We start from the raw sequence: 14,241 nt of genomic DNA, 5'->3' as shown, positions 1-14,241 counted from the left end.
CTTTGTATTTCTATTCAAAATTTCTTCTGTTTTTGGGGCATTCTTAGTGGGGATGAAAGGCTGTCCCTCCCGCTTAGGATGATCCTACTCTATCCTGAACACAAGTTATTCTTTAGATCATTTTTGTGATTATCATGCCAAAAAGTAGATCTCAAACTGTTAGCAGTTTGCCTGAAATTACTGCACTGCATAAATAAAACCAAACCTACCTCAGAAATGTAAAAGCACCAGAGACACTAAGGACTTGTAGATGAAGGGCTCTCAGATACTACGGAGATTAGTGGCAGTATGAAACCTAGAGACAGAGGAACAAATACCGTTATAGACTCCTTTCTTTGCCAGTATTTCTTCCCTTGCTGGTACTGTCTTTGAAAGAGACCTGGGGCCAGAACCTCAGTTAATGGAACTTGTCATAGCCCAAGTCATTGACTTAAATGGAGCTAAGACAAGTTACCAGCTGTGGATCTGGCCCCTGAGGTTTATCGTCAGGTAAACTGAGTAAAACTTAGGAAGTTCAATGTAACTGTATTTGCTAAAATATACAGGCAGCAAAGCAGGTAAAATGGAACCAAAATTACTGTAAAATTTCAATCTGACATTTAACTACAAAACTAAAACATCAATCAGTGGAAGAAATAGTGAACTTCGGTAATATTGTGAAAAAAGTCAGGGACGGTGATTAAAAATCTAAGATTCTACCTCCTAGGGCAGCATTACTTCTACTTTTGTGTCAAATCCAACTTTGTATATCACCAGTGATAGGAGCTATGCTGGCCAAGAGGAAGTCACTTGTGCTGACAGTAGTTTGACACAAAACTGCTCCAAGAGTGAGATGATAAACTTTGCACCCTGCAACGCATAAAGAATATTTGTTCCTTGTGTGTCCAGTCTTTTATACCCATGAGTATAACAGAAGTTGATGGAAGTAATGACAGCAATAGGTTGATCAACTCGCTAATTGTCAGCAAATGCTATTCATTTTTTCCTTGGGATGAGAGTAAAGGAGATTCTATTTTTAATAAACTGCAGATGGAAGTAATCTATACGGGAAGCAGTTCACCAGAGCTATAAATGTATAAATAGCTCTTCTGAGAGCACAGGCTGTCTTGTGCTGGACATCAGTTTTTGCTCACCTGTATAATATGTATCTGTCTTGTATCTGCTGGAGAACCATGTTGAGTAAATGAGCAATTAAAGCTCCCTCATATGAAAATGCAGCTATTTGGCACTGAAAGATACTATTAGGATCATTCAACCCTCAACATGCCATGAGCGAGTTTGCTATCTAAACAGTATATTCTTGTATATATGCAGATACTATACTCAGTCTTCCTACTGTAGACATACTGGTCACACAAACCCCAGAAGTAAAAACGTGCTGAATTTGTGAAATGGTTGCAATATATGAACAGATACAATTAGAATACACAGTAGATGGAAGAATTTGAATGATTTGCATATATTGCTGGGTTCTAAATTAACTGTCCCCACTTGGAGAAAAAAACATTTTATCATTGTAGACAGCAGTTAGGAAATGGCAGTAGCAGTCAAAGAAGCAAACACAACACTAGGCTCAGGACTTCCAAGCTTCCTGTGGAGCCAGGAGAGTGGAAACTCTGGGGACTGCTAAGGCTTCCATCAATCTGGCAGGGAGCCTAGAAGCTCAGGGAACCACAGATGAGCTTGGATCTCAGGTTCAATTTCATTTTTGAAATGAAATATTTTGAAACTTTTTTTCAAATTTCCCTTCCTGGGGAAATTTCAAAAATTATATTGTTGTTCCAAAAAAGAACTAATTTTTTTGGAATTTCCTGCAGAATGGAAATTTTGACTTTCGACCAGCTCTATAGCAGATGTACAAACTTCTGCCTTCTAGCTTGTAAAAGGTCCACTCATAGACAGCATGGGTTTCACAAACACAGTCACAGAAAAAAATCAAACTTTTTGGCTTGGGCCCATCTCTAGTCTTCAGAGGCATGGTCTGGTGATCCTCGCACATGAGTGAAAGCCAGACGTTCTGAATTCTAATCATGGCTCTGACTGACTTCTTTTGTGGCCTAGAGCAAATTGCTTCATCTTTCTGCCTCAGTGTCCCCATCTGTTAATCATACTCATCTAGTGCGGATTAATGTCTGAAAAGTTGTTCAAAGATTAAATATAAGGAATAAATGGTGTCCTGTGTTTGTCTTCTGTAATGCTTCTGAATTTGTTTGAAATTTTACTCTAGTTCTGCAAGCATTGTGAACTTGAAGAATTTTCTTTTAAAAGCTGTTGCCTCTTGCTCAGATTTCTGTAGCTTGCCCAACTATACATTTTAGTGCTTTACTAGCTTCTCCTGTCTCATCTATATAGTCATTGCCCAAAGGTTTAACCTAATTCTTAATGTTTATGCCTAAGTGAAGAAGGAAACTTCCGCACCCCTTTAGCTTTCAGAGATTGACTAATTTATGATTTGCTCAATTTGGCTTTTAGTTCTATCTGTCTGAGAAATAATTACTGTTTTTCTTACACAAAATACCAGTTATCACCCCAAAAGTGTCATTTCTTAAAAAAAAATAAAAATAAAAACAACAAAACCATACAACTAATCTGTCTGATGTTATACTTTCACTAACTCCAGCCAGTGCTTATGGTGATTTCTCTTAGCTTCTCTGCTACAACTCAGAAGGCACATTTTAAACCCTACTTTATTAGTAAAGATTTGAGAGTCTGATTGTGAGGATTGTCCTCAGTTCTAATAGGAGCTGAGGATAATTAATGTTTTGCAAAAAGCACTACACGATTTTTTGTGGCATTAGTGTGGACAGAGTAAATTATGCATGTAAAATATAAAATATTTCTATGATGTAAACAGCAGATCCTACAACTGAACACCCTCTGAAGTTCAGTTTTCTGCTACAGCTCTATTTAGTAGTAAAATTCTAGCATGTATTCTTTTTATATATATATAGATAGATCCTGCTGATGACACAGCAACTGAATCCAGTGTTCTTGCTAATACTTTGCATTTACATTGCTTTACATTTGTTTTGTATGACCAGATAAATTAAATAGTTCCCCGTTAGCTGCCGTATGTCACCCTAACTTAAGCCCAAGAAAGAACAGCACACATTTAGGAACAAAAGTCCGACTTCACTAGTAGGAAAAACAATTATTTAAAATGGTACATGGGAAATAATGCCCATCAAGTTCAGTATTCTGCTTCTGGCGATAGCTAATACCTGATTTTTTCGTAGAAGACCAAAACCAAAAACATCTTAATTGTACAATGGAGGTCGGGTTGTGGTCAGGGGGTTATTTTTTATGTTTAACTTTACTTAACTTGCAGGTACTCTACAAGGAGGAACCCATAACGGGAGGAAAACCAGCACATTGCCAACCCCCCTGCTAGCTCCCTGCATCTTTAGTGCCACACATCAGACAGACACCCTGACCCTGGAGGCTTCCACTCAGACACTGGTCTTGACTTGCTGGAAATGCGGCCTGCATGTCCCCACCGATGACAGCCAAACAGGGGGAACCACCCAGTATGAAAGGTGTCTGCTAGTGGAGTATCTTAGAAACCAGGTAAGAGCTGCAAGTGGAGGTAGCTCATCTGTGTAGCATGCGGATGTCATCAACAGGACACGCACGGCGACATCTGGGAGGAGGACGCTAGATTACAGATGACTATGCCAGTTCCAGAGGAGGGAGGAGAACTGGCTGCTTTTCAGGGAGAAGATTGGTTGCTAACCACTTCGGGCAGTAGACAGTGGTACACCCCACCCAGGTGACCCGTTCATGCGATGAAGAACAAGCATGCTGTGTATTGGCTGCAGGAAGTGAGAAGGAGGAGCCACCTGCCCCTAAAGCTAGGAGGCTCCCAGTCACCGCACCCAAGAGGAGGCGGCAAAGGGTGGTGGCGGTCGAGGACTCCCTTCTGAGGGGGATGAAGGCATCCGTCTACTGACCTGACATGATGTTCCAGGTGGTATGCTGCCTTCCTGGAGCCTGCATCTGAGATGTTAAAGAAAAGTTGCCAAGGCTCATCGGTCCCTTTGATGACTACTCCATGATGTTCATCCACTTGAGCACTAACGATACTGTCTGAGCAGATCACCAGTGACTCTGGGAGTGAGGGTGAAAGGCAGGTTGTGTTCTCATCTATCCTTCCAGTTGAGCGTAAGGGCCCAGCTAGGAACACATGCATCCTGGAAATTAATCCATGGCTGCACAGATGGTGTTTAGGGGCGGGCTTTGGCTTTCCTGACAATGGCATGCTGTTCTAGGAACAAGGTCTGCTTGGAAGAGATGGGCTCCATCTGACCAAGAAGGGGGAAGGCATCTTCATGCACTGACTCACCAACTTAGTGAAGAGGGTTTTAAACTAGGTTCAAAGGAGGCAGGTGACCAAAGCTCAGAGGTAAGCATTAAAAAGAGGATCTTAATAGAGGGCTAGAGCTTGGGGAGAGGAAGGGGCAGGAGGGAGGGGAGACCTGGAAATTGCAATAGGGTCATAGAAGCAACAAGAGGAAAATCTGTGTGGGAATCTGCACAGCATCTTAAATGCCGCTACATAAAGGCAAGGGGTATGGGGACTATAAACAGGAAGAACTGGAAGTATTTGTACATAAGCTACATTATTACTTAATTGGCATCACAGAGACTTGGTGTGATAAATCTCATGACTGAAATATTGGTATAGAGGGGTATAGCTTGTTCAGGAAGGACAGGCAGAAAAAAAGGGAGGAGGTGCTGCACTATACATCAAGAATATATGTAGACTTGTTCTGAGGTCCAGAAGGAGGGGAGGCTGAAAGGCTTTGGATAAAGATAAAAGGGGGGGAAATCGGGGTGATGTCTTGTTAGGTGTCTACTATAGACCACCAAATCAGGAAGAGCAGGTGGATGAAGCATTTCTAGAACAAATAATAGTACTATCCAAAACACAAGACCTGGCAATAACTGGGGACTTTAACTACCCAGACATCTGTTGGAAATGTAATATGGCAAAACACAAAAGGTATTGGAGTGTATTGAGGACAACTTTTTGTTTCTGAAAATGGAGGAAGTAACCCAGGGGACAGCCTTTTTAGATTTGATTCTGACTAAGAGGCAGGAATTGGTAATGAAAGTGGCAGGCAATTTGGGTGAAAGTGATTGTGACATGATACATTTCATGATTATAAGCAGAATAAGGAAAATGGATTTCAAAAAAGCAGACTAACAGTCTCAGGGAACTGATAAGTAAGGTCCCCAGGAAAGAAAATTTAAGGTAAAATGTAGTTCAGGAGAACTGGCAGTTTCCCAAAGAGACAATATGAAAGGCACAACTGCAAACTACCCTATACAAAGGAAAGATAGGAAAAATAAGAAGAGGCCAGTATAGCTCCATGAGGAGTGCTTCAATGACCTGAAAATCTAAAGGTATCCTCCAAAAAGTTGAAACATGGAGAAATTGTTGAGGAGTACAAAAGAATAGCACAAGCAGATAGGGACAAAATCAGAACAGTTAAGGCATAAAATGAGTTACACCTAGAAAGGGACATAAATAACCTCTCTTTATTGCCTTTTAAGTACGTAAAGAGCAAGAAAAAGATGAAGGAAAGTGTAGGACTTCTACTTAGTAGGGAAGGAGAGCTAATAACTGATGACGTCAAAAAGCCTAAGGTGTTTAATGCCTATTTGCTTCAGTTTTCACTAACAAGGTTAATGGTAATCAGATACTCAACACAATTAATATTAACAACAAGGGGGAAGGAATGCAAACCAAATTAGGGAAAGAACAGATTACAGAAATATTTAGATAATTTAGATATATTCAGATTGGCGGGGCCTGATGAAATTCATCCTAGGGTATTTAAGGAACTAACTGAAGCAATCTCACAACAGTTAGCAATTATCTTTGAGAACTCTTGGAGGATGGGGAAGTCCAGAGGATTAGTGAAGGGCAAACACAGTACCTAGTTTTTAAAAGGGGAAACAAAGAGCACCTGGGCAATTATTGGTCTGTCAGCCAACTTTGATGCCTAGAAAGATACTGGAACAAAGTATTAAACAATCAGTTTGTAAGCACATAGAGGATAATAGGATTACAAGGAACAGTCAACATGGATTTGTCAAGAACAAACCAACCTAATTTCCTCCATTGACAGGGTTACTGGCTTCATGGATAGGGGGCAAGTCGTAGATGTGTGATATATCTTGATTTTAGTAAGATGCTTGATGCAGTCCCACAGGACATTCTCATAAGCAAACTAGGGAAATGTGGTCTAAATGATATTGCTGTAAGGTGGGCACACAACTAATTGAAAGACACTCAGAGTAGTTATTAATGGTTCATTGTCAAATTGGAGGATGTGTCTAGTGGCGTCCTGCAGGGATCAGCTGTGGGTCCAGTACTAGTAAATATTTTCATGAATGTCTAGGGCAGCGTTTCCCAAACTGTGTTCCATGGAACACTGGTGTTCCGCACGATGTGAATAGGTGTTCTGTGAAAGAATCGTAATTAAAAAAAATAGGGTCTTGCACTTGATTTTTGTACTATTTTATATGCGCTTTCCAGTTAGAAATTGTTAGTTTGAGTTATTTTAAATTTCTTTTTTTGCTTTGTTTTATAAAATAAAATATATTTGCACATAGATAACGCAATTTTTTATTTGAAAACCAAACAACTACAAAATAATAAGTGTTCTGTAAATATATACCAGGTGTTCCGTGGCCAGAAAAGTTTGGGAAATGCTGGTCTAGGGAATAGGGTGGAGAGCATACTTATAAAATTTGTAGATGACACCAAGCTGGGAGCAGTTGCTAGCACTCTGGAGGTCAGCATAAGAATTCAAAATGACCTAGAAAAATTGGAGAATTGGCCTGAAAGAAACAAGATGAAATTCAGTAAAGACAAGGACAAAGTGCTTCACTTAGGAAGGAAAAATCAAATGTACAACTACAAAATGGGGAATAATTGGCTAGATGGTAGTACTACTGAAAAGGATCTGGGGGTTACAAAAAGAAAAGGAGTACTTGTGGCACCTTAGAGACTAACAAATTTATTTGAGCATAAGCTTTCGTGAGCTACAGCTCACTTCATCGGATGCAGTGGATCACAAATTGAATACAAGTCAACAGTTTGATGCAGTGGTGAGAAAGGCTAATATCATTCTGGGATGTATTAACATGAATGTTGTATATAAGATATGGAAAGTAATTGTCCCACTCTATTTGGCACTGGTGAGGCCTCAGCTGGAATATTGTGGCTTTAGGAAAGAAATGGACAAACTAGAGCATCCAGAAGAGAGCAATAAAATGATAAAAGGTTTAGAAAATCTGACCTGTGAGGAATGTTTAGTCTTGAGAAAAGGGGACTGAGGTGGCAATGGGTAATAGTCTTCAAATATATTATGGCCTGTTATAAAGAGATGGGAATCAATTGTTCTCCATGTCCACTGAAGGTAAGACAAGAAGTAATGGTGTTAATCTGCAGCAAAGGAGATTTAGGTTAGATATTAGGAAAATCTTTCTTACTATAAAGATATTTAAGCTCTGGAATAGGCTTCCAAGGTAGGTTGTGGAAGCCCCATCATTGGAGATATTTGAACAGGTTGGGCAAACACCTGTCAGGAATGGTTTAGGTTTACTCGGTGCTGCCTCAGTGCAGGGGGCTGCTTGTCCTTTCCAGCCCTACATTTTTATGATTCTTTGTTACAGGGAGAAAAATTCCTTCCTCACCTTTCCAGGTGAACAGTTTAAGTGTCCAAAAGCAGGAAGTTTTATTCCTTTCATTATTGTTTATGATTGATGAAACTGTCAGTGTTGTCAATGTGCATACAGAACCCATCTTATTGTTAATCCTGCTAAACTAAGGGCCAAATTTTCAACCTGGCTTCCATTTGCATGTATACAAGCACCACTGCACATACATTTTAGACACTAATACCTTCATAGCTAGTTGATAGATAGTGTTCTGCATTTTCAGTTTTAATTTGTAAAAAAAAAAAAAAAAAAATTCTGGGAATTTTTCAGTGTTTGGAAAATAAACATTAAAAACAGGATGAAAGCTGGTTAAAAAAATAGAAAAATTGGGAAAAAAGAAAAACAATTAAACTTTCATAATATACACATTTTACTACAGGATAACTGAAACTTTTTTTTTATGTACAAAGTTTTTTTTATGTTTTTTTGTCTCTCTTAGAGCTAGTAGTTTTTCCAGAAATACTGGTTTGTGTATACTCGAATAATTTTTTCAAAGTATCCTCAGTCATGTTGAGCCTCTTGCTGTCTTGGAGGTAGTCCAACTTGGAAAATAAGTGCTCTTCATCAATAGATCTAGGGGATACACTCGAAGGTCATTGTGCCACTTTGCTAAAGTTGGTAAGTGTGTCTTGATGACTGTTCCAAAAAGCAAGCATATCCAGTTTCACATTGTCAGTATTAGTCATATTCATATAAGTAGTAAATTCCCCTTTCAGATTTGAAATTTCATCATTGGTGGCAAATGCTTGAAACACTCTGGCATAATGATTGTAGTCTGCTGCAAAAATTCACCTTGAGGAATGGGTGCAACACCTGGATGATATTCCAAAAAGAATCTTTGGCACCAAACGCTTCAGGGTTCAGATTACAGACCATGGTCATCTTCCATTTCTCACTGAGCATTGTGTTGAAGGTTTTGAATGCTTTTTTGGTTCTCTCAATTTCTGGGGTTTGAAGAATTTCCAAAAACATCTGGGTTTTCTTGCCAGATGTTTCTCCTGCAGCTTTTGTGCTCAATTCAGTTGAGATTTTGGCTCTTAGGAAACATCTGTATTAGGAAATGTGTTGGCAGTAGTCGGAGAAAACTCCAGTGTTTTCTGTGTGTCATACAATGATTCCAAGTTTCCAACAATGAACATTACTTTGGTCTGCAGAATCTGGTGGTCATTTTGGTTATTTGTCATTCTCTTCAGAGTTTCTGGTTTAGAACCAACAAGCTCCAATTGATCTAAAAGACACATTAGCACATGTGAAGTACTAGCTCATCCACCGATGTATCACAACAGGGGAAGATAATCAGCAGTCAGCTCTGCACTCATCATGCACTGTGTAAAACAAAACCTTCAACTTGTTTGCATGCTTGAAAATGGCCCCAAATCCAATGATGCAAGATTTCACATCTTCCATTTCTTCTGATGACAACACAATGTTAGTCAGATGAGCAGGACAAGTAATACATAGCAGCTCTGGTTTCTGACTGAGTTTAATCTCCTGTGCACACTTAGCTATGTAGGAAACAGAATCTCTGTTAGCTGTGGCCACATTTTCCCAAATTAGTTGGTAGACCTCAAACATATCAGTCATTGCTGTGTTGACAAAATGGGTGTCAGCAGAGGGGATGAATGTCTCATCAGCACAAAACAATGTGGGTTTATTCACTTTGAAATTAAAAAAATGAAAACAAAAGGCCAAGAATTGGATGGTCCAAAGCATCAGGAGACTTGTCAGACTAGACACCACATTTCCTTCAATTCATTCCATCAGTTTAGTTACTGCAGCATTGTCATTTTCTTCCAGACGCTTACGAGTGAGGTTGTCTGCATTTTAGGAAGGGTTTTTACTGCTGGATAGTATTGTCGCAGAAAGCCACCAATACACCCATGCAATGAACAGCGGTTGTCTGGCAAAACAAAGAGCACCCACAAATTCATTGGCACAATCGTGTTGTGTTCTCTCTTTCATTAAAGCCCTGGTGCAAGCTCCTGACTGTTTATCCCACAGCTCACTTTGCTCTTTAAGCTTCTTGTGTTGCTTGCTTTCAACATGCTCTTTGATTCTGTCAGCATGAGCCCTAACCTCAATGCTGCAGTGCTTGCAGCACAATGCATCCTCTTCATTCCCGTCTTTATTTTCCTTGAAAATTTCTAAGCACTGATTTTCTTGTTGGCATTCAGGCATAGATTTCTCTTTACCTTTTTACCTTATCTTTATCTGTGGAGCCTTGATTGTTTAAATTCAGTGCCGCACTAAATGGGCTCAAAGAAATAGGCAGCCAGCATCTCCTTGTGAGCCAATCATAGCGCGATATTAATGTTGTTTCATTTTCCGATCTCCACCATGTGTGTGTTCTTTGTTTTACACTGTGAAACTGCTTCAGTCTCAGAGCTGCCGGACACAACAATCACATAAAGCATTAATGTTTAACAAAAATAAGTACCTGAAAAAAATATTGAGTGGCTTGATAAACGAGTGTCAATCCTCGTTTATCAAACTCCTTTAATTAAAAAATCCTGGTAATTTATCAGTGAAAAATCTGTAAAAACTGGAATGCTATAGATACTATAATACTTTTAATGACCACATAGTAGAATTAGTAAACACCAAAACTAATTTAGACCAGGTAGAATTTACATGCACAAACCTCAGTGCTTTTTTGAACAGATATTAAAATCTGGGTTCATAATTGTTAGTGCTTGAAAAGAGTGATAGGTTATTTGAATCTGCACCAATGGGCCATATCTAGTCTAGTTTTTTGGAGTCACACTTTATACTAACTTTACATTTATAAATGGTTTCTAAAGGGTTCATAAATGGGTAAGAGCTGTTATAAGCACATTACAAAGATGAGTAATATGTGTTACAGATGGCTATAAGCACATCAATAAAAGGTGTTATTGATGGTTATAAGCCACAGTTATAAGTAACCTGTTGAACTGTATAAAAATTTATTACAACTGATTAACCATTTCGTTTTTTTTTAAAAAATCAGCCATTTATTAATCCTGTATAAACAGAACCTTAATATATATTGTGACTATGTTTGGTCATAACATAATTCGAGTGTTTGCCTTGACTTGAATTAATTAACACAATTGTAAATGCAAATGTACACACTCCACTAACATTTCTTTCAAGACACACACACATTTGTTACTGGTCCTGGCTGAAACAAACATCTGTAGACTGCCTACATTTACATTTACAAGTGTGTTAGTTCGAGTTAACTGGCAATCATATTGAGTTACAATGCAGCCAAAAACTCTAGTCTAGTTAGGGCTAGGGATGCCATTACTGATGACCTCTGTGACGTTCTGGGATGCAATCCAGACCTGTGAGTGGCTGTGTCCCCACCTGCCTTTCAACTTGGAGTGTCTCACAATGCTTTGCTACTGTAGGTGCCAACCTGGGCCCTTCACAAACATCACGGCAGTCACACCACTTTTATAGTTCAGCTGCAGCCTGCCAGCACACTCTGATCACATTCTAATTTCCACCAGCCTTGGTTACCACTTACAGGGTGACCCCAACACACTCCCTGTCCCAAATGTTCTGCAAAAACATGTGTTCCACACTTATCTACCACTCTCCTGGACAGTTCTGAGATTTTAGGTCCATTGCCCCTCTAAGGGGATCAATATGCAACAGTTTGCTACTTTAAATGCAGTTACTCATATTGGGGCACACTGCTAAGCCTTTCCCTGTCAAGGCAATAGTGTCCCTTTGTGAGTTCCTCCTGCTACCGGCCTGGTCTGATATCCAAATTCTAGAGTCCTCAGTGAGTATTTTAAATAATAAAATTTATTAAAGAAATGAAAGTAAAACCATAAGCTTGGGAGCTCCGTTGGTCAGGCAGAGTTACAGCAAGACAAACACCCACACACAGCCTGATCTAGATTGCCTGCCTGCTTGCCATAGAATTGGTAACAATGTACAATATATTCCTATTATCAATTGACCAAGCAATACAGAGAAACAGGTTATCAAATCAGAAACTGCTTCTGGGTAAGGTAAGAAACTGGTGCTAGGCAGAGTAGGACAAGTAACCTTTCTGTGAGTCAAACTCACAACAGGACCTGAAGATCTGGGCTCCTCCAGGAGTCCCTTCTACATATGTGCAGATTGGCAAAGATAACCCAGTGGACACCTTGACTGACAAACCCTAGGCTGCACTCACTCTACTGGCCCTATGCTATTAGCACAGCCTACAGCCCACACAATTCAGTTTAAACACAACTCTGGATTAGTTTTGATTAGAGAATAAAACAAGCATATTTAACCTCAGAGAGAGAGGTTTTAAGTTAGTACCAATATAAGGTGTTAAAGTCAGAAATCATTACAAGAGAAATAAAGATAAAATATGTCCTTGTACTAAAACTTAACAAACTAGATTTGGTTCAAGGTGAAATCCCTTGTCACGTGTTCCGAGTAGCATTACTGACCAAATTCTCATGCCAGGGTCTGCTCCCAAAGTCCATAGGCTCTTTCTTTTGTTTTCTGAATTGAACGAGAGAGAGGGGTGGGTAGGGAGAGATAAGTTGGGATGTGTTTGCCCCTCACTTTTTTAGTTCAGTCACCCTTTGAAATGCATTATCCTGAGGACTACCCCAAGGTAAGGTTCATTCCTGCTATGAGGACAGAAACAAAATGTTTTGTGGTGAAAGAGGTTCCATGCTGTTTGCTAAGATGCAGATCTGTTTGTTCCTGCCCCCCTTCCTTGCCAAAGAATGGCCACTTGACAAGTGATTAGCCAGGTGTCATCAAAGCTGATGGGCAAAGACGTCAGCTTGTCCTTTGTCTTTGACAAACAGGTTTACCCACTTCCCAGACTTATCTGATAAACACGACTCAGTCATGATTTCTGCTCATGTTCATAACTTTATGTCTAGTGTTGCTATACACATTTCACCATATTATTGACCAATGAGTTATTAGTTTTCAAATTATATTTCACAAAGCATATTTTATACTAAAATTACTACAATTGAATGTAGGGTGTAAATACAGGGCTGCATTCAGTTACAACCTCCTATGACAATTTCAGTATTTTACTGGAAAGCATTTCTAATAATAATATAATAATAAAGGGGTTTTTTACTTAATTTTCACTCCTGCTTAATTACATTGGCTTAATAGTATGTGCAGATGAGAAGACAAGTGCAGATGGCACCATTAAAAACTGGATATTTACCACCTGGACTTAAATTTACTGCAGTACTTGACATATTTTTTAGTTTAACTCTAGGGAATGCTATATATTTTTAAATGTTATTCACTGTACATTGATGTGCTGGCAGAACTAGATAGCTGAGCTGGCCAACAGTGGGCAGCAATAAAAATGTAACTTCCCAATTTGGAAATACGAATTAATAATAGTCTAGGCCTAACAGTCCATGATTACACTGCCAAAAAAAAAAAAAAAATGTGAGTGAGCTATGGGCAAGCTTCTAGTAATTCCATGTCATAGTCACCAAACCATCTCTACATGGATAATTCATATGCTGCATTGCTCCCTGATTTTAAATCTACGTTGAAGGCTTTTTTTTTTTCTTATGTGATGCTGGTTTTGTCAATATTTGATTCTATAAAATGTCCCCCAGGACTTACTTGGTGGACAAAAAGATTCTCTATCACTATGGATTGTATTGTACTCTGCTTTGTTATGCCTACTACAAAACAGAGCCAATATTTTAAGCTCTTTTTTTCATGTTGGCAACCAACTGAAGGCAGACAAATCACCACTCTGGGGTGAAGGAACAGCTCAGAGAAAGTGAGATGATGAGCCAGGCGAATACTCTGCTGTGGTGTGATAGATTGAGAAATTATGGAAATTTCACAGATTTTGATTTTTAACCAGCACCGTAGCAGCATTATTTTAAAATGTTATAAATCAGCCATTTTTATTCTTTTTTCATTAGCATGTGTTCATTAGCATAGCGATTAAAATTGTGACTCAGAAGTCTGACAACAGCTCAAATACAAGCACAAAATACTCCGGCGTCTTGGATTTTAAAATGCCAGCCTTCTTTTATTATTATTATATTCAGGCACTGATATGCTTTTTAACCTTTCAGGATATGAGTGGAAAGACTGTTAAGCTGAAGTGGACATGACTGTGTAGGTATGTTCCATTTCTGGCAGTTCTGTTCCATGGTCAGGGAATGGTAACAGGCTTAAAGAATCCTTGAAAGGACAGTGCTGCTGGGATTGTGCAGATATTGAATTGCAGATAGACCCGTTATCAACATAGCAGAATGCGATATAGACATAAATGTCTAAAACACTGGCCATTGTTTAAAAAAGAAAAACAGCACCGAGAGAAGAGCTTGCGGAAGTTGTTTGCATTTCACACATTTCTTGTATCTAAATTGAGAAAGGTTTCAGAAAAAATTATGAATGTGCCACAGGATGGATTCTAGCGACCGGCAACAATAAAAATAGTAGATGCATTTTGCACCTGTGCCCTGCCTCTTATGTGGACTGCTCAAGGGCTAACTACACCAGCAGCAAACA

The 14,241-nt window shown here is 39.1% G+C and overlaps 1 long non-coding RNA gene across 1 annotated transcript in view; it reads left to right on the top strand.

Moving 5' to 3' along the window:
• The first annotated feature begins 3,333 nt into the window (after positions 1-3,333).
• LOC142071548 (uncharacterized) overlaps positions 3,334-14,241 on the top strand; it is a 65,469-nt gene continuing 54,561 nt past the window's right edge. Inside the window, exon 1 of the long non-coding RNA XR_012667645.1 lies at positions 3,334-3,567. This is a non-coding gene — a long non-coding RNA (uncharacterized LOC142071548). The remainder of the gene's footprint in view (positions 3,568-14,241) is intronic.

Source organism: Caretta caretta, chromosome 3 (genome assembly GCF_965140235.1).
Source record: "Caretta caretta isolate rCarCar2 chromosome 3, rCarCar1.hap1, whole genome shotgun sequence".
In the NCBI taxonomy this organism is placed as follows: Eukaryota; Metazoa; Chordata; order Testudines; family Cheloniidae; genus Caretta; species Caretta caretta.
The sequence above is the reverse complement of the archived record's forward strand: the minus strand, read 5'-3'. Positions and strand labels throughout refer to the sequence as shown.